General features: G+C 41.9%; 1 protein-coding gene across 1 annotated transcript in view; it reads right to left on the reverse strand.

Moving 5' to 3' along the window:
- Positions 1–25,131, reverse strand: part of PRKG1 (protein kinase cGMP-dependent 1) — a 1,154,193-nt gene that overhangs the window by 111,814 nt on the left and 1,017,248 nt on the right. The window lies entirely within an intron of this gene.

Here is a 25,131-nt window from a genome sequence, read left to right on the forward strand (position 1 = left end):
AGAATTACCCTTGAAAATCACTGAATGCAACCAGATACCAGAACTCTTATGTGCACTACATTCTGGCAAGCAGTGAACTGAACAGAGGAACAAAAGGAAAATCTACATTCAAAGTGCTCACATAACAATCAAGGCCCTCACTTACATGGTGCTTATATGCTGGCTACCACTGAATGCATTTTACATGTAGTAACACACACTTTAATCGTTACAGCAACCCTGTGAGTCAGAATTACCTCCACTGCATAGATGAGCATCCAAAGGCGTGAGAGGTTATGAAACTGACCTGAAGTCGTACAGCCCAGCAGCGTGAAGGCTGGTAGGGAAGGAGGCCACCATTCCCCCTCATACCCTCAAGACCTACACTGCGGCTTCCGGCCAAATCACTGTGTCTTCACGACAACCCTAAAAGCCCCAGCGACGTCTAGCCTACGCATGGAGAATGGCAAAAAGCTGTAAGGAATTACATTTTAATTTTAAACCTCTAGAATCTCAATGCACAGAAAAAGCTTCGTGTGAGTATCAAATAATAAAATATGCCTGGTCAGGTCCTGAAACATGGGGTATTTGTTGATTTAAAGTTAAACATTGCTTAACCACTTTGACACACACTGGTTTTTGTTTTTGTTTTTATGAAAAATGTGTAAAGAGAGACTTGACTCTTCCTTGGAGGCTGGCCAAAAGGAGACAGGGCGGGTACGACATCAGTCCTGTGGGTAATGATCTCATCTGGGGGGCAGGGTAAGTGGAATGCTGAGCTAAAACATGAAGTATTTCTAATACAAAAAGGGACCAGAAGGAAGAGACAGAAGACTAAGGAATCAAGAACCACAGTGCATCAACTTTTCTGAGGTGAACTGCATTAATGAATGTCGAATGAAAGCTGCAAAGGCGATGGTCCCTATACAACTTTCCAAAGACATATAATTAGTGATAAAATAAATGATAAATAATAATCCCCTGCAGGGCTGGTTCAATATCTGCAAAATAATTAATGTGACTCATCACATCAATAAAAGAAAGGACAAGAACCATAGAATCCTCTCGAAAGATGCAGAGAAAGCATGTGACAAAATATAGCATCCTTTCTTGATAAAACCCTCAAGAAAATAGGGATAGAAGGAGCATACCTTGAGATAATAAAAGCCATATATGAACGACCCAATGCTAATATCATCCTCAATGGGGAAAACCTGAGAGCTTTTCCCCTAAGGTCAGGAATGAGACAGGGAATATTCACTCTCACCGCTGTTATTCAACATAGTATTGGAAGTCTTAGGCTCTGCAATCAGACAACACAAAGAAATAAAAGGCATCCAAATGGTCCAGGAGGAGGTCAAACTTTCACTTTTGCAGATGACATGATACTCTATATGGAAAACCCAAAAGATTCCACCAAAAAACTGCTAGAATTGATCCATGAATTCAGCAAAGTTGCAGGATATAAAATCAACGCACAGAAATCGGTTGCATTCCTATGCACCAACAATGAAGTGACAGAAAGAGAAATCAAGGAATCAATCCCATTTACAGTTGCACAAAAAAACCCATAAAATAACTAGGAATATATCTAACCAAAGAGGTGAAAAATCTATACACTGAAAACTATAGTAAGCTTATGAAATAAATTGAAAAAGACACACTAAAAATGGAAAAAGATTCCATGCTCCTCGATAGGAAGAACAAATATTGCTAAAATGTTGATACTACCGAAAGAAATCTACGTATTCAATGCAATCCCTATCAAAATAACACCAGCATTCTTCACAGAGCTAGAACAAACAATCCTCAAATTTGTATGGAACCAGAAAAGACCTCAAATAGCCAAAGCAATCTTGAAAAAGAAAACCAAAGCAGGAGGCATCACAATCCCAGACTTCAAGCTATACTACAAAGCTGTCATCATCAAGACGGTATGGTACTGGCACCAGAACAGACACTCAGATCAATGGAACAGAATAGAGAACCTAGAAATGGACGCACAAACGTATGGCCAACTAATCTTTGACAAAGCAGGAAAGAATATCCCATGGAATAAAGACCGTCTTTTCAGCAAGTGGTGCTGGGAAAACTGGACAGCGTCATGCAGAAGAATGAATCTGGACCGCTTTCTTACACCATACACAAAAATAAACTCATAATGGATGAAAGACCTCAATGTAAGACAGGAAGCCATCAAAATCCTCGAGGAGAAAGCAGGGAAAAACCTCCTTGATCTTGGCCGTTGCAACTTCTTAACACGTCTCCAGAGGCAAGGGAAACAAAAGCAAAAATCAGCTACTGGGACCTCATCAAAATAAAAAGCTTCTGCACAGAGAAGGAAACAATCAGCAAAACTAAAAGGCAACTGACAAAATGGGAGAAGATATCTGCAAATGACAGATCAGATAAAGGGTTAGTATCCAAAATCTACAAAGAACTTATCAAACTCAACACCCAAAAAACAAATAATCCAGTGAAGAAATGGGCCAAAGACATGAATAGACACTTCTCCAAAGAAGACATCCAGATGGCCAATCGACACATGAAAAAATGCTCAACATCACTCATCATCCGGGAAATACACATCAAAACCACAATGAGATACCACCTCACACTTGTCAGAATGGCTAACATTAACAACTCAGGCAACAACAGATGTTGGCGAGGATGCGGAGAAAGAGGATCTCTTTTGCGTTGTTGGTGGCAATGCAAGCTGGTGCAGCCACTCTGGAAAACAGTAGGGAGGTTTCTCAAAAAACTAAAAATAGAACTACCCTGTGATCCAGCAATTGCACTACTAGGCATTTATCCACAGGATACAGGTGTGCTGTTTCGAAGGGACACATGCACCCCCATGTTTATAAGAGCACTATCAACAATAGCCAAAGTATGGAAAGAGCCCAAATGTCCATCGATGGATGAATGGACAAAGAAGACGTGGCATATATATATGTGTGTATATATATATATTATGTATATATATATATACACACACATACACACACACAATGGAATATTACTCGGCATCAAAAACAATGAAATCTTGCCATTTGCAACTACATGGATGGAACTGGAGGGTATTATGCTAAGTGAAATGAGTCAGTCAGAGAAAGAGAAAAATCCTATGACTTCACTCCTATGAGGACGTTAAGAGACAAAACAGATGAACGTAAGGGAAGGGAAACAAAAATATTATAAAAACAGGGAGGGGGACAAAACAGAAGAGACTCATAAATATGGACAAAAAACTGAGGGTTACTGGAGGGGTTGTGAGAGGGGGGATGGGCTAAATGGGTCAGGGGCACTAAGGGATCTACTCCTGAAATCATTGTTGCACTAGATGCTAACTAATTGGATGTAAATTTAAAAATAAATAAATAATAATAATCCCCATAGTGGAGATCAGTGTTCAAATACGATTTCTGCCATTGTTCTTTAAATATTTTTTTTTTTTCAACGTTTATTTATTTTTGGGACAGAGAGAGACAGAGCATGAACGGGGGAGGGGCAGAGAGAGAGGGAGACACAGAATCGGAAACAGGCTCCAGGCTCTGAGCCATCAGCCCAGAGCCTGACGCGGGGCTCGAACTCACGGACCGCGAGATCGTGACCTGGCTGAAGTCGGACGCTTAACTGACTGCGCCACCCAGGCGCCCCTCTGCCATTGTTCTTTAAATGGTAGAGTTTCCCACCTTCCCATAGAACGTCTCAGTCATTGCCAAGGGAAACTCCCTATGCGAGATGGGTTTAAGATTGTAAAGTAAAGGGGTGCCTGGGTGGCTTAGTCAATTGACTGTCCGCCTTCCGATCTGGTCATGACCTCATGGTTTATGGGTTCGAGCCTGGTGTCAGGCTCTGGGCTGACAGCTTGGAGCCTGGAGCCTGGTTTGGATTCTGTGTCTCCTTCTCTCTCTGCCCCTCCCCCACTTGCACTCTGCCTCTCTGTGCCTCTCAAAAATGAATAACCGTTTAAAAAATTAAAAAAAAATTGTAATGTTAAAGACAGTATTTATTTTATTGTGAAAAAAATCAATAACATCTGGTTGATTTTCTGTTTTCAGAGATAATGTAAGATTTAAGCACAGAGAGTTAAAAGTTTCTTGTTCAAGATGACTCCAATTCTGCAGCACATCTGGGACTAAAATCTGCATTCCCTCATTCCCACTCCTTCCTCCACAATACGTAGATATTTTTAATATAACTAAATCCAAAACATTGTGAAAAGGCAGTGACAGAGAGGAAACAAACAGCACGCTGTGGTAAAAACCGAAGAAGAACAGCCTGTATGGGAGCTTTTCAAATACACTCAGACTGTGTTCTTACATGTTTGACACGCAGAGTAATTTGGGGAGTTCAAATAGTTAAAAAAAATTCTTCCTCCTATCTATTTGACCTAAATACATTTTATGCAGGATAGGATACGATCAAAGATTTAGAGGGGGAATGGATGGCAATTACGGTAATGATGAAGGCCTTTATAACTTAAGAAAACCTGTCCACCCCACTAGGGTTGGTTAAAACTATGCAGATCGCTTTTCGAAAAGGCAGTTTCAAATTCCTATTCGCAGAGTATGCAAACGTAAAATGCTCCATCTGGCGAAGCTCTACAGAAAGCATCTAATCACAGGAATGAGTTTAAAAGTAAGTCGAGCCTGATTGGAAAAAAAAAAAACCACATTTAGACTGGTTACGAGCTCTTTAGAGACATTTTTGTTAAATCTCAGTCATATCCAATGACAAGCATCACATTTGAAAAGAATGAATAAAAGTGGTATTTCCGGAGTGACTTTTTTGGTGTAAGTTTTAAGAGGCCTTGATTTAAAGTACTAATTTTCTAGGTGGTGCTAATGATTCAATATTTATTATCTTTTGTTTTTACCACTAGATTAGAAAAAATGAAGGGAATAACATCAATTTACAAAGGCCCCTAACTTGATCAACAGGAATTTACTTCTGAAATAAACTCCCTCTAATTAAAGAAAATCCTTTCCATTTAAAATGTAATCAATTTATTACTATAGAAAACTTTTAAGAACTGTGAGAAGAAATTAAGAAGGCATCGGATTTCTCTATCCACAAATAACTAACGGGAATATCTTTACGTATTTCTTTTCACTGTTTTTTTTTTCCTGCAGAGCTCTATTGTTGTCTATTATAGGGTTGTAATCATAAAGCATCTGTGATTTATGTTGATTTCTACCTTAATATTAGGGCTGAAGTGTATACTTTTATTTTTAAAAACTCATAAGCAGTAGTTTCACAAAGAGTAGGTTATTGTATGTACCTACTCTGGAGAGTACCTACTAATCCATGGCAGACACCAACACACGCACACTTACACACACACACACACACACACACTTACACAGACAGATGAAGAAGTGTGGCAACTGTGTACAAAAACATTTATATTTATACTCTCTATTACAGGTTAGACATATGGAATTTCTTTTCAAAATAAAATATCCAGGACAATCATCTTGGCTTTGAAATTGGAACCATATGTCCTTTGGAAATCATCTTTATTTAGAGAGCAATCCTGGCCAAGTAACATTTTTTTGAAACACAGAACAAAGGCTTCCTGCTAATATTCTAAGTGTTCTCCAACAGTAAGCCCAACATTATGCTTCTCTAAAAGTTTAAGAAAATGTGCCATCTTCAAGCTGTATTAGTAAGTTCCAAGTGGTTGTCTCTGTCTGTGTATCCCTGCACTCATCAACGAATATTTTAAGAATCTTGATAAGCTTAATTGACGGTGTTACAGAATTTATTATTCCCGGTGCAAGCATGAATGTTCCATTTTTTTCTTCCTTCTCACAGATTTCCTAAAGGAACACCTGCCATGTTTGTGGACCTACATCAAAGAGACGTTTGGAAAATATTACTATAGGCATCGGACACCTTTTTAAATATTTACTTAGGTCTTGTGACATTTCTTGGCTACTAAGGGAGAGGACTTTTGCTGTTTTATTAAGAAATTATAATGCAATGGTTTAAAAAGTTTAACAACAACTCTAGTCTCTGGGAGACTAGAGAACAAAGTTTGTTTATAAACAAACTCACAATTCGTGTATGAGTTATATTTTAGCCTTGTGAAATAAAAGAGCCAATTTCACATACATTCTAGACATAATTCCAGAATAAATGAAGAAGACGTTAACGAGCAACAGACTTTTATTCAGGGTATTTCAACAACAAAACTTACTGCATGTTGAGGCAGTATTAGTGAGAATCCAATTTTAATGAGCCTTGACAATATTTTAAGGGGGTGGACAAAACGTTATGAGGTGAGAACACAGAAGTAGCAAGAGCAAACGGAAAATGCCTTTTATGTTTAATGCTGGTATTTCCAACATTCTTGCGATGAAGGAGTGGAAAAGAAAGAAGACAGAAAAAGGGACGAAAGGAAGAGGAAAAGAGGGACTGAAAGAAAGGAGGAAGAAGGGAAGGGAGAGGAGAGAAGGAGGAAGCAGAAATGCTCCTTCCACACCGAGAATGGTATTCATAGAAATTCTCCTTCAGAAATATCATAAAAGGCTATGTTTCTTATTCTAGGAAATTTGTCTGTTTCAGAACATGATAGTGACAGTAACTCAGTGGGTAATAATTTCAGTTATTAAGATGCTTTCATTATTAAGCCAAAACATCCTTTTGAACACAGCTGATTACTCAGTGGTGTATCTAAAAAGTGTGTAATTTTGCTCTTTGGTTGCGATATGATGAGACTTCATCTAGAGAGAAACGGGCTATTATGTTATTAGAAGAGTGGTCCGGATACCAGGGGTGAGCATTATCATGTTGCTCAAAAATGACAGCATTTATATTTCACTTTACAGTTTACAAAGCACTTTCTCTAATAATAAATTACGTATGCATTCAATAATACCTATTAATCGATTTAGTCGTCATGATCTTTTCTCCTCTATTCCACCAAATTGTTCAGAGATCTTGTCTAAAAGTGCTTAAAATCATTTTTTTTTGCAAATTCAAAATAGGGTGGGAGAAAATCTCCAAACATATTTATAACAGATATTCTTGTTTATATCTTTAAGTAAGATGGTATTCTATTCTTAACAGTTAAAGATGATGAGTCAAAATGAGCCAAAAGTAACATCTTAAACCCGGAACTATTACAAATACTTCACCAGTGCTAAGCAAAATATTTTTTAAGCATTATCTGAACTCTTGACAAAGCTTTCTTAGTTTGAATAGCATATATGATTACAGCCCATTAGACTTCCGTAATTTGAACCTTGCCTAAATCCTTAAAAGTATATTTATAGAAATACGAAGTTAGCATTTCAAATTACTTGGGACATTTGCTACTTAGCTAAGTCCAAGATATCAGAAGCATTCTTTCATTTCTTTGGTATGTTTATGAAGAAAATCTGTTAGTTCCCTTTGTGGCTTCAAATGAAGGCTCTTTGTTACTTATGTTTGATTCTTTTATTTTTTAACTACCACAGTCATAATTATCAATGGTTTATCTTATCAAGTACCATCTGAATATATGTTTCCTTAGAGGGGAAAAGGAGCCCCAAGTTCAATAAAACCAACGAACACTCATATCCTTCCAATTATCCATCCACATCCATCCATCCATCTATCCAACCATCTGCCCACCCACCTATCCTTTCCTTCATCAATTCAGACACACTTATGTGTTTGTGCCATGCCATCTGTAAGGAACAACTGAAGCAACTGTGGTTATGCAACAGGAATAAAATGCACCTTAAAGAAATTTATAGCTTTGTATTATAGAGAAGAAATATAATACAAGATGGGAGGGGAAGAGTGGTCGAATGCTATCAGAAGGAAGGGTCTAGTATCTATACAAAGAACGTTATCTATTCAAAAAACATTATGGCAGTAACTTCAGAGAAAGCAGTTACACTTTTATGAGCAAACAGTTTTCTTATCAATGTTTTTTATTCTGCATATATGTTTCTATTTGTAGGAGAAAAATCACACACACCAAAGTGTCAGACATCTGTGTCTGTCTTTCCTTTGTAACAATAATCCTTATATATCATGGGGATTATTCATTAAGGAAAACTGATTACAAATAATACACATTTAATTTAAACCATTAACTGATTATAAGCTTTAAAGGAATCAAAAGTGGAAGATAATTCAAAGTGGCCTAATTACCACAGAAATCAAAAGTTAAGAATTGATTTCACAAACTCTGCTAATTCATTTACTATGATTTTTCAGCAACAAAAATCCACATTTTGTGTCTCATATGTCTGTATGGTTAGTTTTTTCCAGGGCAGAGCCTCGATGAGTTGACTGGGCTTATTACATTAGTCAACTGACACAGACTAACTTGAATTTTAATACTTGCTTTTTTTTCTCATCCTCATGGTAATATATTGAAATTTTGAAAGGCACTAAACAACTCCAAAGAATAAAAGATAACTTGTAATTCTACAGCCTTGAGAACACTCATATTTGGGCATGAATTTTCCTAGACATCTTAGAATTCTATTTCAGAGTCAGAACTGTATTGTTTTAGTACTTACTTGACTTCAGGCGATGCCTGCGCTTACATAATAAGCAACTTAATGGTCAAACGAAAAAAAAATAACAGTGTAGGACATCCTTGATGATGTAGAAACATACCATAGGGATTAACGAAATGTCTCAATCTCATTTATTTGTTTATTGAGTAATTGTACTGTTGAAACATTTGCAAGAGTTTCTGGCATAAGGTATTATTTCTTACTCTTTTCCAATTTTAATCTGTAACTGTTAAGGATACGTCCCTCCTTAATAAATATTGAATGTAATAAAAGAAAAACTGTGTTTTAAAAGTTTTATTTTGAGATATTTCCCCCTAAACCACTTCGATTTTATAAATATTCCATCTTAACTAGTTATATACAAGATTCCTGTAATATTTTACCCTTATCTAAGCATGACCGAATTCCGGAATCTTTTGTAGATTAGCGCCACTCAAAGTATGACTGGTAAACTGTACTGGTCTGAGAAGAGATTAGTAGTCAAGTTTAGAACATTTTTCTAAATTTGGAAAATTGGATAGCAATTGGACACTGAGATATCCAAGATCAGTGGACTCACATGTTTTGAACAGAGCGTAAACCTGTTTAATTATTACCAAATTCATGAGGTGAGAAACATCGGGTACAAACTGCATACAATTCATATACAGAAGGGCGATGTTAAATGTCTGATATTTTAAGATTAGTTGGCTAATTGTAGCCCCAAATGTATAAAATCCAGAATCTATTTCTTTCATTAAAAGATAATTTAAATTGAACCCTAACTTTACAGGATAAATGGACAGAACTGGGTGTTAATGGGGGATTCATGAAACTAGAACATCATTTGTTCCATTTTGGGTAAAAAATAAAAATGAATACCCCAAGTGTGTTGAAACTGTCTTAAACACAACTGCTTCATTTCCAACCAGACATCTCTTTGAGACGGGTTTCTCTGCTCGGAGCGTATTAGACAAAACACAAGTTTCAATACACATCGTTCTCTACAAATGGCATTTCCATCCAGCCAGTCTAGACTAGAAAAGTCACCAAGGAAGAAACAGGTACATGTGGCACATTAGGAACAGATATTGACATACACACTGTTCTTTAAAAGTATAAGTAGAGAACTGCTACATTACTCATCAATTTTGCCCCTGTTATGACTGCCAATCACCGTAACCACCATTCTCCTTGTTGCTTGTACACGCACTTTCAATGACACACTTTGAGTGTGATAAACCTGTGTGATTCTTTCTTTGCGTGGCGGCGTTAACTTTGGTCTGATATTTTTATCGAAACATAATTTTATGTATGTTCGATCTAATAGTTTTTCAAAGCAGACATTATGCCTTTTTCCCTTTTATTTTTCTAGTAACCCACTGATATTTTATCTTACGAAAGCATCTCTCATGATGAATCGGAAATTCAAACAAAAGTGGTCCCGAGCGTAGGTCCTTGGAGAACCACTGTCTGACTCACCCCTCTCGCCTCCTCTCTTACATGCCCTTTTCTGAATCCTACCCGGTGGCTGTGTTTGCCCTTTTAGAGCACTTATTGCAAAGTTCTGGATGTGGCAGATTTCTGGTCACTCCCCTTGATTAGGTACTGAGCCCTTTGATGTCTAGGTTCTCTTTTCTTTTTTTTTTTAAACCATGTATCTCTAGTACCAGTAAAGCATCTGCACAGAACACATTCAATTAAATGTTTTATTGAAGAAATTAATGCAGGTGTTATCGATTTCTGTAACACATCAAGGGATCCCCTAGTTCTGGAATTGAATCGCCCTATATGTAATGAATTTTTTTTTTTCTGAAATAGAGAAATACATTCTATGTATTTTTAGAGGAAAGTTAGAATAAATGACATGTTAAAGAATTTAGAGCTACAAATAATACATGTTAACATACTAACACAACTGCAATATAAAATATTTATAAAAGGCACAGGTACATAAACAATAGAAAACATGACAGCGTAACATGGTGAAATCAAGGACGATGCCATTTCCATCACCCTAAGAACTCTATCATGCATGGCAAGTAAAGCAAGTCAAAACAATCACATAACTCTGGGCGTCTCCTGGTTCACTCCGGCTAGTGTGGAGAGCGGCCCCAGGGAAATAGGAACGAGCTTCTCTGGGTAATGAAGCCTCCTCTCCACCAGGCCCAGTGACCCTACCTTATCTGTCATGTTTCGGAGGGTGTCGCTAATGTGGGAGAGCTGGGGTCTCACAGCCTCTGTTTTCTCTTCTGGATAACCTTACTTATTCTTTCCAGGACTTACTCTAGATCAGGGGTCAACAAATTTGTGCCTGCAGACCAAATACGGCCCAAATGCCTCTTTGGTAAGTAACGTTTTATTGGAACATGGCCACACTCATTCTTTCATATATTGTCCATGGCTGCTTTTACATATAACAGCAGAGTTGACTAGTTGTAATGGGGAAAGAGTGGCCTGTGTGACTGAAAATATTGACTCTCCGGCTCTTTACAGAGAGAGTTTGTTCTAGATCATCGTGTTTCCTTCACGCCGCCACCCCACATAAAATCCAACACTAAATGTTATAATTCTACCTTCAATAATCTGAAATAAATCCCCTTTTCTCTATAATCCCTTTGGTCCCTACCACCATTCTCTCCTTGGAAATTACTGTAACGGCCCATTTCTTTAGGCGGTAGGCGGGGCCATCTTTTAAACACATAAATCAGATCGGGTCTCTCCTCTCCGACCTCTCTGCCTGATCTCTCCTATTATACTTCCTCTGACCTTAGAATACATCAATCTTGCACCTGCCCCAGGGCCTTTATCTTCTGCCTGGATCATTCTTTCTCTAGATTTTGCATGGCTTTTTCTTAATGCCATTCAGGTCTCAGAGGGGTCTTCTCTGACCAACAAACGGAAAGTAAAAAGCCCAGATCCTCACTGCCATGACTCTGTGTCATTTAACCCATTTTGTTTGAATCCTAGAGTTTATCACTTGCTAAAAACTTGATTCGTTACATACGTGTTGTCTTTCTCACACTAGAATTTTCATGAGATCAGGGACCTCGTCTATCTTATTTATCGGTTACTCTTTAAGAACGAGAATATTGCCTGATGTAAAATAGAACAATAGAAATTTGAAGTGAATTAGTGGATAGATGGATTCATTCATTCATGGTGTTGACCAGAAGGCAAAGAGTTAAGTCTCCTGAAGCAAAGTTTTATTAAAATTCATGGTTTATGAGTTGAAAGTCCGGTGTCCGTGTGCCTCTTGGAACATCCACCTACACGAATAATAAATTTTTAGCACAAAAGTTTAGTTAAAATGAACTCCTTATCTAAATTTTGGATCCTGATGAAGACATACATTGGTATAAATATGAGCGAGGTGGTTTGAAACACTTAGCGATTTATCAGGGGATTACATATAGGACATTAAATGAGGGTAATTATTTTAGATGGTAATGAAATTTATACCCATGAATCCCAACTGCAATTAAAGTGCAAGAAAGGATTAAAAAATGCAGCACAACTTTCATTTTTCAATTAAAAACAGAAGAAATTAGAATCAAATCTCATGTGATAGTTTAGCCTTTTAGGTTAGAGAGGAAAAGTATGGTTCTAAGTATAGAATGTCCTAAAACACCAAATTCATAAATTTCATTCTCCTTTAAAAAATATCTGCCAAGTATGCTTAAATCAGACAGTCCATGCAATGGACAGATTTCCTGTGCCTTACCAATTATTTTAAGTATGTGTTAAAAAGTCTCTTTTCTTCCCTGTATCACATACATACTAACAGAAACAGACATCATTCATTACTCTTTCTGCCATGGACACTCTGGGCCAAAATACCACTGTTTTGACATGAAAACCAAAGATCACATTTCGTATATATCTAATAATTTCATTAAAACAATCCATTTGGCTCAATGGAAACAAAATATGAATAACTAAATAATTTAACTTTTCTCATAATGCAGTAGATTCTCCAAGACAATTTTGATGTCCGTTTTCTCAATAAGAATATGCAAACTAATGTTCATTTTTCTCCCAGATTTTCCTGTTTTCAAAGTAGAATCTATGCTAACAGTGGATATTTTATCTATCAAATATTTTCAAACATCCTCTTAGAAATTATTTACAAATTATAAATCCACAGAATTGACAGAAAACTTATCAAAATTGTCTAAAACTAAATAGGCTACACTTATTAAAAGCAAAAAAATCCATGGCTGATATATTTTAGTTTATACAGTTGTATCAATTATGTCAGTTACCAGTTACGACAATTCTCTCTTTTGTAATGGGCTATTTAATGGACATGGGAACATAAAATACTATGAAAGTCATTAAAATGTTTTCTTTCATTAAATTGTTCTCAAGTAAATTGAAAATGACATGTTAATATAGCCCAATAAATCTCTCTCAAAGTATCTTTACAGTATGCTTACATTATTTCTGCCTTGAATGTTTTGGAAACAAAGACAACGATGGTTCCTAGCTTAACAATTTTACAAAAAACAGTGTGTCCATGGACTTTGTATTTTGGCTATCATTACGGGACTGGAAAAGAAAAAAAAAACCCAAAAAACACTTAACAAGAAAAAAAAATCATTAGAAGCTAAGAGATAAATATATCCTTTAATGTCACAAATGAATGCTTAGAGAATCTAGTAATAACAAAAATAACAAGCAAAATCTAATGTTTATTTATTTTTGAGAGAGAAAAAGAGACAGAGTAGGAGCAGGGGAGGGGTAGAGAGAGAGGGAGATGCAAAATCCGAAGCAGGCTCCAGGCTCTGAGCTGTGAGCACAGAGCCCGACTCCGGGCTCGAACTCACAAGCTGTGAGATCGTGACCTGAGCCGAAGTCAGACACTCAACCACCTGAGCCACCCAGGCACCCCTGTACTAACTATTTTACAGGAATTTCCTTGTCTGGCAGATAAAGCAAATGGGTAAGTTGCCAACTGGATAAGTTTGTGCAGCGGCAACCAGACTCCAGTACCTATAACCTTAACTGTCACTCACATGGTTGGTCTCTCTCGATACAGAAAGTGGAAGCCAGCTGGTTACTGGCTGGGGTTAGGATTGGGTACCACACATCTGCCGTCTCTCCTGTCCGTCCTTCACGGTCAATCCAATTCTTTAAAAGAAATATTGTTCTATTTTTAAAGGTCATCTTATTTCTTCAGTTGCACCCTATCTATGGAAGTTCTGATTCGGAAGCAGAGGAGTCAACCACGGCTGTGACCACAAGATAGTACAGGCGGGTGGCCGAAGCAACAGAAATCTGCTTCTTTCCCAGGTCCCCGGGCGGGGGGTCCAAGACCAAGGGGCCACGGGGTTGGTTTCTGGTGAAGCCTTTCCTCCTGTCCGACACACAGGCCTTCTCCCTGTGTGCTCAGGAACCCTCCCCGTGCGTGCACCCCACCGAGGTCCCTGCCTCCTACCCTGGGGACGCCAGTCCTTTGAGATCAGGGCCCCACCCTCTAATCCCCTCGGAAAGGCCCCGTCTCCAAATACGGTCGCAGGAGGGGGTGCGGCCTGCGACATGTGGATTTGGGGAAGGTGATTCCGTTCAGGAAGAACTGGTAGAAAGGGTTGTGATTTCTGAGAGGTTCCGAAAAAGTTAATTTCTTGGTTTCCATTGGTTTCCCTGGCCCTGAAGTACGGTGACACGGTCATCGCATTTCCTCCCAGGGAAATGGCCCCAACCTCTTCCGGAAGCACCCCCCCGCTTGATTGCCTCGACCGCAAACCCCATCTCTCTCTTCCAGACTCCATGTGCCTCCAGTAACATTCCCTATCCTGTCACCGTCCCCTTGAGACTTTGCCTTCCGGCCAGCCTATGAGGAAGATGGCCTCTCCAACCCTGAAACACTTTGTGACCAAACGCACAGCTGGGATGAACTGCGTTTCCTGTCTCTTGGTGTCCTTCTTCGTGGATGTATGAAGCCCTGGCGACCTGACCCTCTAGACCCATTTTACTCTTGTTACAGCTCTTCTCTCAAGCCCATCGCTAATCCGCTGTTGACCCCAGAGGCGGTCTCCTTCCAGTCCCAGCCTCACTGACCCTCCTGAGATCCCCGCCCTGCTGGATGGCTGTTCTGGGAGTAGCCTTGAGACAGAAACTGTGCTGACACACTGAACCGCCCTGTTCTGTTCCAATCCCTGATGCTTCACTCTGGATCCCCCTCCTCCCCCTCCCCTCTCCTCCTCCTCCTCCTCCTCCTCTCTGTCCTCCTCTTCTCCCTTCCCTTCCTCCCTTCCCCCTCCCCTCTCTCTCCTCTCCCTTCTCCTCTCCGTTCTCCTCTTCTCCCTTCCCTTCCTCCCCCTCCCCCTCTTCCCCCCTTTCTTTTCCTCCTACTCCCCCTCCCCTCCCTCCTCCCCTTCCCCCTCCCCTCTCTCTCCTCTCTCCTCTCCCTTCCCTTCCTCCCCCTCCCCCTCCCCCTCTTCCCCCCCTTTCTTTTCCTCCTACTCCCCCTCCCCTCCCTCCTCCCCTTTCCTTCCCCTCTCTGTCCTTCTCCCTTCCCTTCCTCCTCTTCTCCCTCCCCTCCCCTCCCCCTCTCCCCTTCTTCCTCCTCCCCTTCCCCCCTACTCCTTCCCCTCCCCCTCCGCTGTCTCTCCTCCTCCTCCTGTCTGTCCTCCTCTTCTCCCTTCCCTTCCTCCTCCTCTCCCTCCCCCTTCTTTTCCTCTTCCCCCTCCCCTCCCCCTCCTCCCTCCCTCCTCCCCCTCCTCCTTCTCTTCCTCCTCCCCTTCCCTTCCTACTCCTCTCTCTCCCTCTCCCCCTCCTCCTCCCCCTCCGTGCTACTGCTCAGTGTGTTCCACACACACCTCTCCCTCCACCATCCCTTACAGGTAAGTACCACCCAACCTGTGTCCTCTGCCTGCTTTTCCCAAACCCAACTGATTGACTTACTTTCCTGAAATAGTTACTGCCTACGGGTTCAGTCTTGTTTTTCACCCGCATCATCTCAAGGAACGTCACAAGGGCTCTGTGAGGAGACTACCATGATCCTTACTGTGTAGGAGGTTCACAGCAGGTTTACTGAGACTCTGTGCTTCTGACATTGGGATCAGACCATTCTCTACTGGAGGGCGGTCCTGGGCAACGGAGGATACTTAGCAACGTCCCTCACCTCTGTCCACTTGATCCCCTTAGAAAACCCACTTGTGACATTAAAATATGTCTCCAGACTTTGTCAAGGCCTCCATTGGGGAGCAAGAGACAAGAGGTAAGGCTTAGAGGTTAGGTAACCTGCCTGAGACCACAGAGCTAGAAGTAGTCAATCTGGGATTTGATGGTCTGATCTGCACTGGACCCTAGTTCTCACACAATACGCTAATTACCCTTTCCTCAAGCTGGCTCAGGAGAGAGCATTAATCGGAAGACTTGAGCTGGCATCCTAACAGCAGTTAGGATCCCAGGCTGACGGCCGTCAAGTCTGCACCTCTATCCTTGAACGTTCCAGATCCACACCGAGAGGCCTCCCTGCGCGCAGTGTACCCTGTGTCTGTCCCCAGTCCCTCAAACTCAGCTCCGCCATCGCCGCCTTAACCACCTTCCATCGGACTCGCTGCTCCAAAAACCATTTCCCTGAATCCAACTGTCATTCAACCAGCAACGCAGGCCAGGCATCTTGGTGTTGCGGGTGCCTCTTCCCTTTGATTCAAGCCCGTCACGTCTGTCTTCGTAACCTGTCCTGACTTGGTCCCTCCTTGTCATCTCTGCTCCCAGTGCCTCATTCAGGCGATCGACATTCTGTCATACGTCAGAGGCAATACTTGGTATCTCTACCTCAATCTCTCCCACTTTACTCTTAGAAAGAGGCCCTTAACGGAATCTAGCCTGCCGGCTGACACTCGATTTGCGGGCATAAAAGCACCAGCATAAAAAAGGTGTAACACACAGATCTACTTGTGTGGCTCTGAGAAAGTCACTGAGCCACTACGACCCTTAGTTTTCTTTTCTAGACTTGTTTTTAACGTCCTCTTTTCCCATAGGGATGTAGTGTGGTTGGATCGAGATAAAAGAGTAAAACAAAGGCATATCGAGATGCTCAGAAATTCATGTAATAACTTCTCTCAACACTTTTCCTTCTTCCCCACCAATGACCACAACCTGCATCATCTACAAATGGGAGCCTTCTTATGTCATAATTTTGAGCTTTTAATTTAACCGGTCGCTTGGATGATTTCCACACTTCCCTGTCTACTCTTCCTTTCCAGGTACCTTGTTAGCCTTTCCTATTTACGCCTGACCTTTCAGAGAAAGGTTATTCGAGCTCTTTTCTGCTCTCACAATTTTCTGAAGGCTTTTAAATGTGTTTATTCTTCTCCAGGATGAAGGGGCAGTTGCAAAAATGAAACGAATAACTAGGCTCCATATATCAATTACAAGAGACGAATAAATGTCAAACCGACTCTTCTTGGATGTTGACCTATTTCTTGCCCCGGGGCTGATTCGCCCCATCATGTCATTTAAGACTGTTTCAACCCAAATGTCAAGCTGGTCAGGGTGCAATACAACAAATGTTCTCACACATCACCAATGGGGAGCGAGCCGGAGAACAGGTCTACCCGACGGTTTTCAAATATGGAAACCAATTTGACAATAAGTCTCATATTAAAAAAATAATAAAAATAAATAAATAAAAATTTAAAAAAATATATGCATATCCCATGAGTCAGCAATGCCACTACTGAGGAGCTCTTCAAGGAAACGCGTCCAAAGAGGGACGAAGACACACGCAAAGAATTCTTTACAAAAATTAAAAATCGAAGCGAGTTTACCTGGTCCAGCACACTTAGGAAACTAAGGAGAGAAAGGTCCTCAGCTGATGCTCATGAGAGGTTTTCCTGAGCACGGTAAGTGTGATAAGGCAATGTGATGTAATGGGCTTTGAAAGCAGAAATGGGCTCCCACACCAGCTCTCTACTTAAAAGCTGTACGTTTTGCAACATGATACCTTGGCCGTCTGGAGCCAAGTTTATCTTCACAAGAGAGCAGAAAAAGCATTCTTTGTATGCTTGCTCTTTGAGAAATCACGTGTGGATGTATATGTGTGTCACCAATCTACTAATCTCAATGCGCTTTGAGATTGGCACACATGTTTAACAAATGACAGGGTAACTTTGTCTACTTATACCTATCTCTATATTTACGTAGGCTGTGTCTGTAGGTGGACCAAGTAGAAAACGGACTTAGGCAGTGTGATCTCACTATTTAAGGAAATATACCAAAATATGACTGGTAGGTACCTTTGAATGGCAGAATTCTATTTTTCTGTGCTTCCCAATTTTTCTCAGTGAGCAGTTATGACGCTTATAATCACCTGATACTGAATGACTAAAAATGTAAAAACAAAACAAAACACAACAGAGAGAAAATAATGCAGCATAAAGTTCTCACTCGGTGAGATTGCAGGTTTCTCATCTAGATGAAAATATACTGTCTCCGGTTTACTGGGTAGGACAACATCATCCTTCTCAACAACCAAATCATAATTTGCCTTTGCCGGCCTGGTTTCTGTTTTCGTATCTGTTCCATTACACGAACGCGGCAGGGCTGTGTCTAATACAACCGTTAAACTCCATCTAAACGGGTACACTCTGAAAGGCCCTTCTTTAAGTAAAGCTTAGTCTAGGAATAAGATTTCACGGTTCTTGTAGCTGATGCTAATGCAGTTCATGTGTCTATCCTAAAAGTTTCAAAATGAGTACCAACTGCTAGCCAGATTGAGAAATAAAAAAAATTACAAGTCTTAGATCTTTATGACCCAGCTGGGCCCGTAATAACGGTCTCCCCAGGGAAGTGTTTCTCCTAAAGGAAGCAAAACCTCTTAACTGGACCAGAAGAAAAGCAACGTGAGTATCTAACCTAGAATCCAACTTTCAAATCTAATGATGACACTGTTGGTTTTTAAAGGAAAATTGATCAGAAGGTGACCCTGGCAACCCTCCCCCCTCCTGCTTGAGCTCTAGAATCCCAGTGGCATTATGACCCCCTCAAACAAATAGCCCCAACACCCCCCAGAAGACCCTTTGGGGGAATTTCAAATATCAAAGTTCAAATATTACCTCTGCGATGGAAGAAATTAAGACTGATTTTTCAGACACGGAAACAGACTTTCTTACTCATTCACACAACTGGCGAATGAGTTCCAAAGGCAGTGCTGAATCGCTAAATAACTGTTTTTCAAACGTCCAAGCAGGGAGGGAAGGCAAGCCTCAGAAACACAGAATAGATTTAAGCTTTTATGGGGGGAAAGTGAATTACTTATCCACCGAGGTAAGGTGAAACAAACAATCACTGTCATTAACAACACCAAAGCCGCGATTGTAAGATCTTAAAACTGATTAGCTGTCAACTCCCACATCAATTTCCATCCATCAGCTGATTGTCAGGAACGGTACACACTCCTTTGCCACCTCCGATGGACTTCTCCGTCTATACAATACCGCTTGCACAGTGGACCTTCTCACATCCGCAACTGAATCGACCTCCCTCCACCTCAGCCTGCTATATGTCCCATACTGTGGATCGGCTAGAGACATCCACCACGCTGCCCAAGAAGAAAGCCCTTGTCTTATCTCCTGCATTCAATTACTCCCCAAAGTCGGGGCGATCCCTGGGGCTGCTGCAAGTCTCCCACAAGCCTCCCTGCCTGAGTTCCGCTCATTGGAATCAACCTTCCATTCCCTCCTTCGAAACCAAATGCAGACGGTGGCGGCAGCAGCGGCCTCCTGTTGGATGCTCGCTGCCCCGGGGACAGAATCCCTATTCTTTGCATCTGAGAGATTTCTTCCTAATTTGTCTACCTCTCTTCTTTCCAACTCTGTCTCCCTGCACTCCCCCCACCCGACGGACTGTCCAGTGCCTAACCTCCCAAGCCCTCTGTTCCCGCCCTTGCCGCTAGTTACTGTAGGCTGGCCTCTCCCAATCCCTTCTCTCTGTGCATGTCCTTCCCTGGACGGGAGCGGACTCCACCCTCCCTTCCTGCACGTACAACCGCCCCCGAAACTTAAAGACCTGTTTCACGCGTGAACTCAACCAGCAAGTCCTCTGGGACGCTCCAGGCACGACTCGCTCCCCCATCCTCTGTTCTCCACGATCATTATTATTACTTTTGAACTGGAATGGTCTCTCATGTTGATTTTCAGTGCATCTGATCTGACCAGGAGTTCGTCCAGGGCAGACAGACTTTGCTATTTATCTTTATTGCTCTGGACCTCAAATAGGATTTGGTGTGGAATCTGTACTGGTTATTGATTTCCTGCCTGTCGGCTCTAAATTCACCCTTTTTGCTCTGTAAAAACAGATCTGGGCCAGTTGTTTTTTCTTTGGCCAACTGGCACTGAGACTCTGTCAGCAGAGGGCACCGGGGAGATACCGCAGGAGTGAGGGTTTTGCCTCGTGTTCCGGGGTGCGGGGAGTTTCTCGTCTCTTCTCCTGTGGCCGGCAATGACAGTATTGGAGACCAGGAACACCCAGCAGCTGGCAGCTTCCCCAGGGGATTCCTCCCTCAGGTGGTTTTACAGCACCCTGTGGATGGCTTTCCCTGGAACCCTTAGGCAGTGTGATCTCACTATTTAAGGAAATATACCGAAATATTAACGGTACTTACCTTTGAATGGCAAAATTGTGTTTGTATTTTTCTGTGCTTTCCAATTTTCTAGTGCGGATTTCGGGCACACGTGCTATGGTTCGGGGTCATGGCACCTGGCTGCCATCACACGGCCATGTCCTTCCAGCTGGGGTGATGCTCCCCGCACCCTCCAGGGGACATTTGGCAATGTCTAGAGCCACTTTTGGTTGTCACACTGATAGGTGGTGGGGAGTTACTACTAGCTGGTGGGGAGAAGTCGGGATCTTGAGAGACCCCCTAGGAGGCATAGGACTGCACCGTGACAAACCCACAATGTCTGGCCACCGTGTCTGGCCCACAATGTCACAATGCGGAGTTTCAGGACCCCTGCTCCAAGGCAAGGCACCAGCAGGGTAGGTGGGGGCGGGACAAAGGAAGGGCTGGGGAAGGTCTCCAGCTCTCTTGCAGGCCTGGGGCTAGCGCCTCTTACATCTACTGTCTCTGAATTCTCTGGAACTCTTTTCCTTTCTGGCTAGCTTGTTACTCCAATCCCCTATTACCGTCACTAATTCTTTAAAACCAACTTTTCTTGCTCAGATTACTCTGTGCGGCTTCTCTCCTGATGGGACCCTGACTGATACAGAGTTATGCGCCCTTTCATTCTGACAGATTCTTAGCGAGGGCTTAGCATACTCCTTGACATTGTTCTGAGATCTGAGGAGACAGCGGAGAACAACACGAACGTGGCTTCTGTCCTCCTCAAGCTTGCAGTTTACGAATCAGAACAGACCAACAAGCATCGGACATACGACACAGCAAGGGTAGGGTGGGATCTGAAACATGACAGGAGAGCCCGACTTACTATGCAAGCCAGATAAGTGCTGGAGTCTAGGCTTCACAGATGCTTTCAGGAAATCAATGAACTGAAATAATAAACTCGTTGTTTTAATTCGGTGATTCAACTACCTAGCCACAGCGGGGGTTTGAAGCAGTGAGGTCAGCAGCCATCTGCAAGTCAAGGATTTTACTCACTTATCTTTTTTTTTTTCTCAGAAGCAGCAGAATTCATTATAGATTTAGTTCAATGAGAATATTTTAGCTCAATTCACAAACTGTCAATAATACCATTACTGTTTGTTCATTTTCATTATTATGAGCCTCTTGAACCAACTCTCTCTTTTTATGCAGTTAAAACATGTTTATGTATTTATTTAGAGAGAGAGTGCAAGCTGGGGAAGGGCAGAGACAGAGGGAGAGAGACGGCGAGGGGGTGGGGAGTAGAATCCCAAGCAGGCTCTGCTCTGTCAGCACACAGCCTGACAAGGGGCTTGAACTCATGAAACCTGAGATCATGACCTGAGCTGAAATCAAGAGTTGGACACTTAACTGACTGAGCCACCCAGGCGCCCCTCTTTGTACGCATTTCTGTTCATCACAGCACTGACCCTAAGGCTCAACATGGAGCGGGTACTCACTATGTGCTTGTTGAATTAATACATTCATGAGTTTTCTATCTTGGTAATTCAGGTCATAGCATAATTCAGGTGAAAAAAGCACTAAAGCCGAGGTCATGAGGGCTATGTTGCAATCCCATCACTGGCAGTAAAGACCTTGGATGTTACATATTCCCTCTGAGACCTACCTTTCTCGTTTCTAAACTAAGGAATTTGGAAGACAGGCTTTTCAGAGTCTCATTAAGTTACAAAATTCTAAGATACAGCATTAGAAGACAAGAATGTAATTATATTATCCATCTTTATTAAATATTTTTAAACAGTGGGATTTGAGGGCATCTCTGGTCCTCGATTCCGTCACTTGTAAAATAAAACTGACCTGTAACAGGGATTCACAAACTATGACCCTTGGGCCAAATGACAGACTGTAAGCCACAAAGTTCAAAATATTTACTGTCTTGCCCTTTACAGAAAATCTTTGTCCAGCCCCAGCTTCTAAGGTCTCTCCCACTTTTCCTTCTTAAATCTCTGCTATGACTTTCTAACTAATCCACTTGCCATCTAAAGGTTCTTAACAAAGTTTTTCAAACAAAGAAATGTAGTGCATTCTGATTAATGACATACCAACATATTAAGGACGTCGGACTTCCTTGATTTTGAACAGAGTCAGAAGGTTACAAAAGGGGACTGTTAGAACCCCCGTGGGTTCATGACTTAAGAGGTTAAAGCTGGAAGTTATCCATACAGCAGGGATAAAAATAAGTAATATAATAGTTACATATTTGCCTTTAGATCCCCAGCTGCTAGACGTCTGAGTGGCTGACATATGGCAGGTAACCAGTAAGTTCTAGTTGGGCAGATGAAGAAAGGGGTTGTGCCTTCTCAAATCGCTCTCCAGTGATGCTAGGCATCATTTCTCTAAGGACTTGCAGTAGGAGAAAGAGGTACCATTCTAAAGCACCGAGCAGGTACATGTGACAAATTGCTGTCCCATCCACTTCTTTCCATTATTGACGCCACAAATATAGTCCCTAGATACGCTTTTCTCTAGTGGAAATGTGTTTATTTTGTACTCAGCTCACGCTTCCTCAGGGCGTGCTGCAATTCAACTCACATCATTAAATGGAGTAAATATCATGTCTCTCTTTCTTCTAAACTTCTGGATTTTATCTTTTCTGCTTCATATTTTTTTTTAGAAGGCACACCAATCAATAACAGCGCCATAGAAAAAGACAAGCCCAAATGATCGCAGCCGACATACCTTGCTAGGATTATACTTGGTTTTTGTGGTCAGCCTGCAAATATCCTCACATCACCCCAGATTTCACTCTGGAAAACGAACCAACATAAAATCCATCTAGGCTGTAGGAAAGACTGAGGCTGTGAAATATTTTAAGTTTATCACCCTATCAGTTGACCAATGTGACGACAGGCAGTGTAGCATGTGGTCCCTGTAGTCCTATCGTGTGAACACAGAATGGCAAGTTATATAAAGACAAGGACACAGGTGACCCAGCGGGGCAAACACCACTGGGTGCGTGGGCCTTCATGAGACTGACCTGGCTGGTGGGGTCAGAAGGGTGCCTGAAAGAGCCCGCTGTCCCCAAATCCTTCCCCTACTGGCCTCCCTCATGGCACCTGAAATACTAAGATCGTTTGGATTTTTAAGATTTCTCCATCTTTGGGGTATGTCGCCAAAATGCAAATAACTTGCAAAGAATCATCTTAATTTCTAATTAGCCGTTACTTAAATTAATGCAAGCCTAACGTGAAGTCCTAGAGAATGCAGGAGTTGAAATAAGATGACCGAGGATCAAAAACAAAGAAAGCTTAACGGCACCTGGGTAGCTCAGTTGGTCGAGCGTCTGACTCTTGATTTCAGTTCAAGTCACGATCTTGTGGTTCGTGAGTTCAAGCTGGACTGTCAGTGCTGAGACTGCTTGAGATTCCCTTTCTCTCTGTGCCCCTCCCCTCCCCCCCCCTCAAATAATAAATAAACATTAAAAAAAAAGACGGCTGAGCACAGCATGGAGGGAAATCAGAACAGGACTACCGGGGGCACCCCTCAATCCTCTGACATCATTTAAGTCAGGGGTTGGCAAAACTATGCCTCGCAGGGCAAATTCAGCCCGTTGTTTTCCTCACACGGCCATTAGCTAAGCATGATTTTGACATTTTTAAATGGTGGAAATACAAAAAAAATCTCAAAAGATGAGTACTACTTAGCACCTGAAAAGAATATGAAATTCAAATTTCAGTATCCATAAACAAAGCCAACTGGAACACAGCCATGCTCTTCCATTTATGTGCTGCCTTTGGTTCATTTTGCATTACAGCAGAGCTGGGTAGCTGCAACCAAGAACAATGGGTCCACAAAGCATTAATATTTACTAGCTGGCCCTTTTTAGAGAAAGTTTTCCAACCTCTGGTTTAAGTCATACAGCTCTCGCTTCATACTCAGAAAATAAAACTTGTGCTGTTAATACCCCCCGCCATTTTTGTTGGGCAGTTTAGCGATCATCTGCTCCTCCTTGAGCTCAGCCCCAACACCAGTTGCTTACCAGAAACACATCGAGCACCCCCCCTGAGAGAAGCTGGATAAATGTGATATTTCTCTGTATGTTTCCATCTCCTCTGACATTCTGAGTCCTCATACAGGAGGCTTCCTGGCTCCTGTCCGGCTGACTCACTGATACACCTAGCCCAGGGCACGGATGAAGTGGATTTAGTATTTCTGTTTATTCTTCTTTGAACGTGGAGTTGAACACCTGAAAAGCCCCAACAAAGACAAGTGGAGGAAGGCACCGATCCACTGGAGGCAAGAAGGCTGGGGAGAAATCAGGGCAGGGACCAGGTCAGAAGCAAGATCTCTAGAGACTGATGTAGGTGTGGCTAAAGAGCTGGAAACCGGTACTAGAAAGAACTAGACGTGGAGGGCAGGGTGGCTGGAAGATGGAGATTTTGCTACTGGCACTGGCAGAGGAACAAAGAACACCCTGTCACATAGGCCCAGATTTGTCCCTAACTGAGCTGACTCTATATAATGAGTTTTCAGACCTATGGTTGAATTTGTGTCTTGTGGATGTCCAGAGTCTGGGTATCTGACACAGGACGCAGGTATTAACTGTTATTTTTCTTAATGAATACACATAAAATTTCCTATAGTCTAGTTCTAACCCCATTTTTTTTTAACGTTTATTTATTTTTGAGACAGAGAGAGACAGAGCATGAACGGGGGAGGGGCAGAGAGAGAGGGAGACACAGAATCGGAAACAGGCTCCAGGCTCTGAGCCATCAGCCCAGAGCCCGATGCGGGGCTCGAACTCACGGACTGCGAGATCGTGACCTGAGCTGAAGTCGGACGCTTAACCGACTGCGCCACCCAGGCGCCCCCTAACCGCATTTTTAATACCTACGGCCCTGCGTGGGTATTGAGAAACAGCATTCAGTTTACCTGTTCCGGTGACTTTTTCTCATGGTCCAGTCTTTCCTGGGAAGCTGTTTGCTTCCCCGTTTTTAATGCGCCCTGGGACCATCCTCAGACTTACGAGTTGCTTCCTAAGCACCAGTCTAGCAGCTCGAGTCTTGTTCCTCTTTTAAATAGATGGCAGAG

Source organism: Lynx rufus, unplaced genomic scaffold, assembly GCF_022079265.1.
Source record: "Lynx rufus isolate CCGP_SWC_20201006 ecotype Redwood Valley unplaced genomic scaffold, mLynRuf1.p SCAF_25, whole genome shotgun sequence".
Classification (NCBI taxonomy): Eukaryota; Metazoa; Chordata; class Mammalia; order Carnivora; family Felidae; genus Lynx; species Lynx rufus.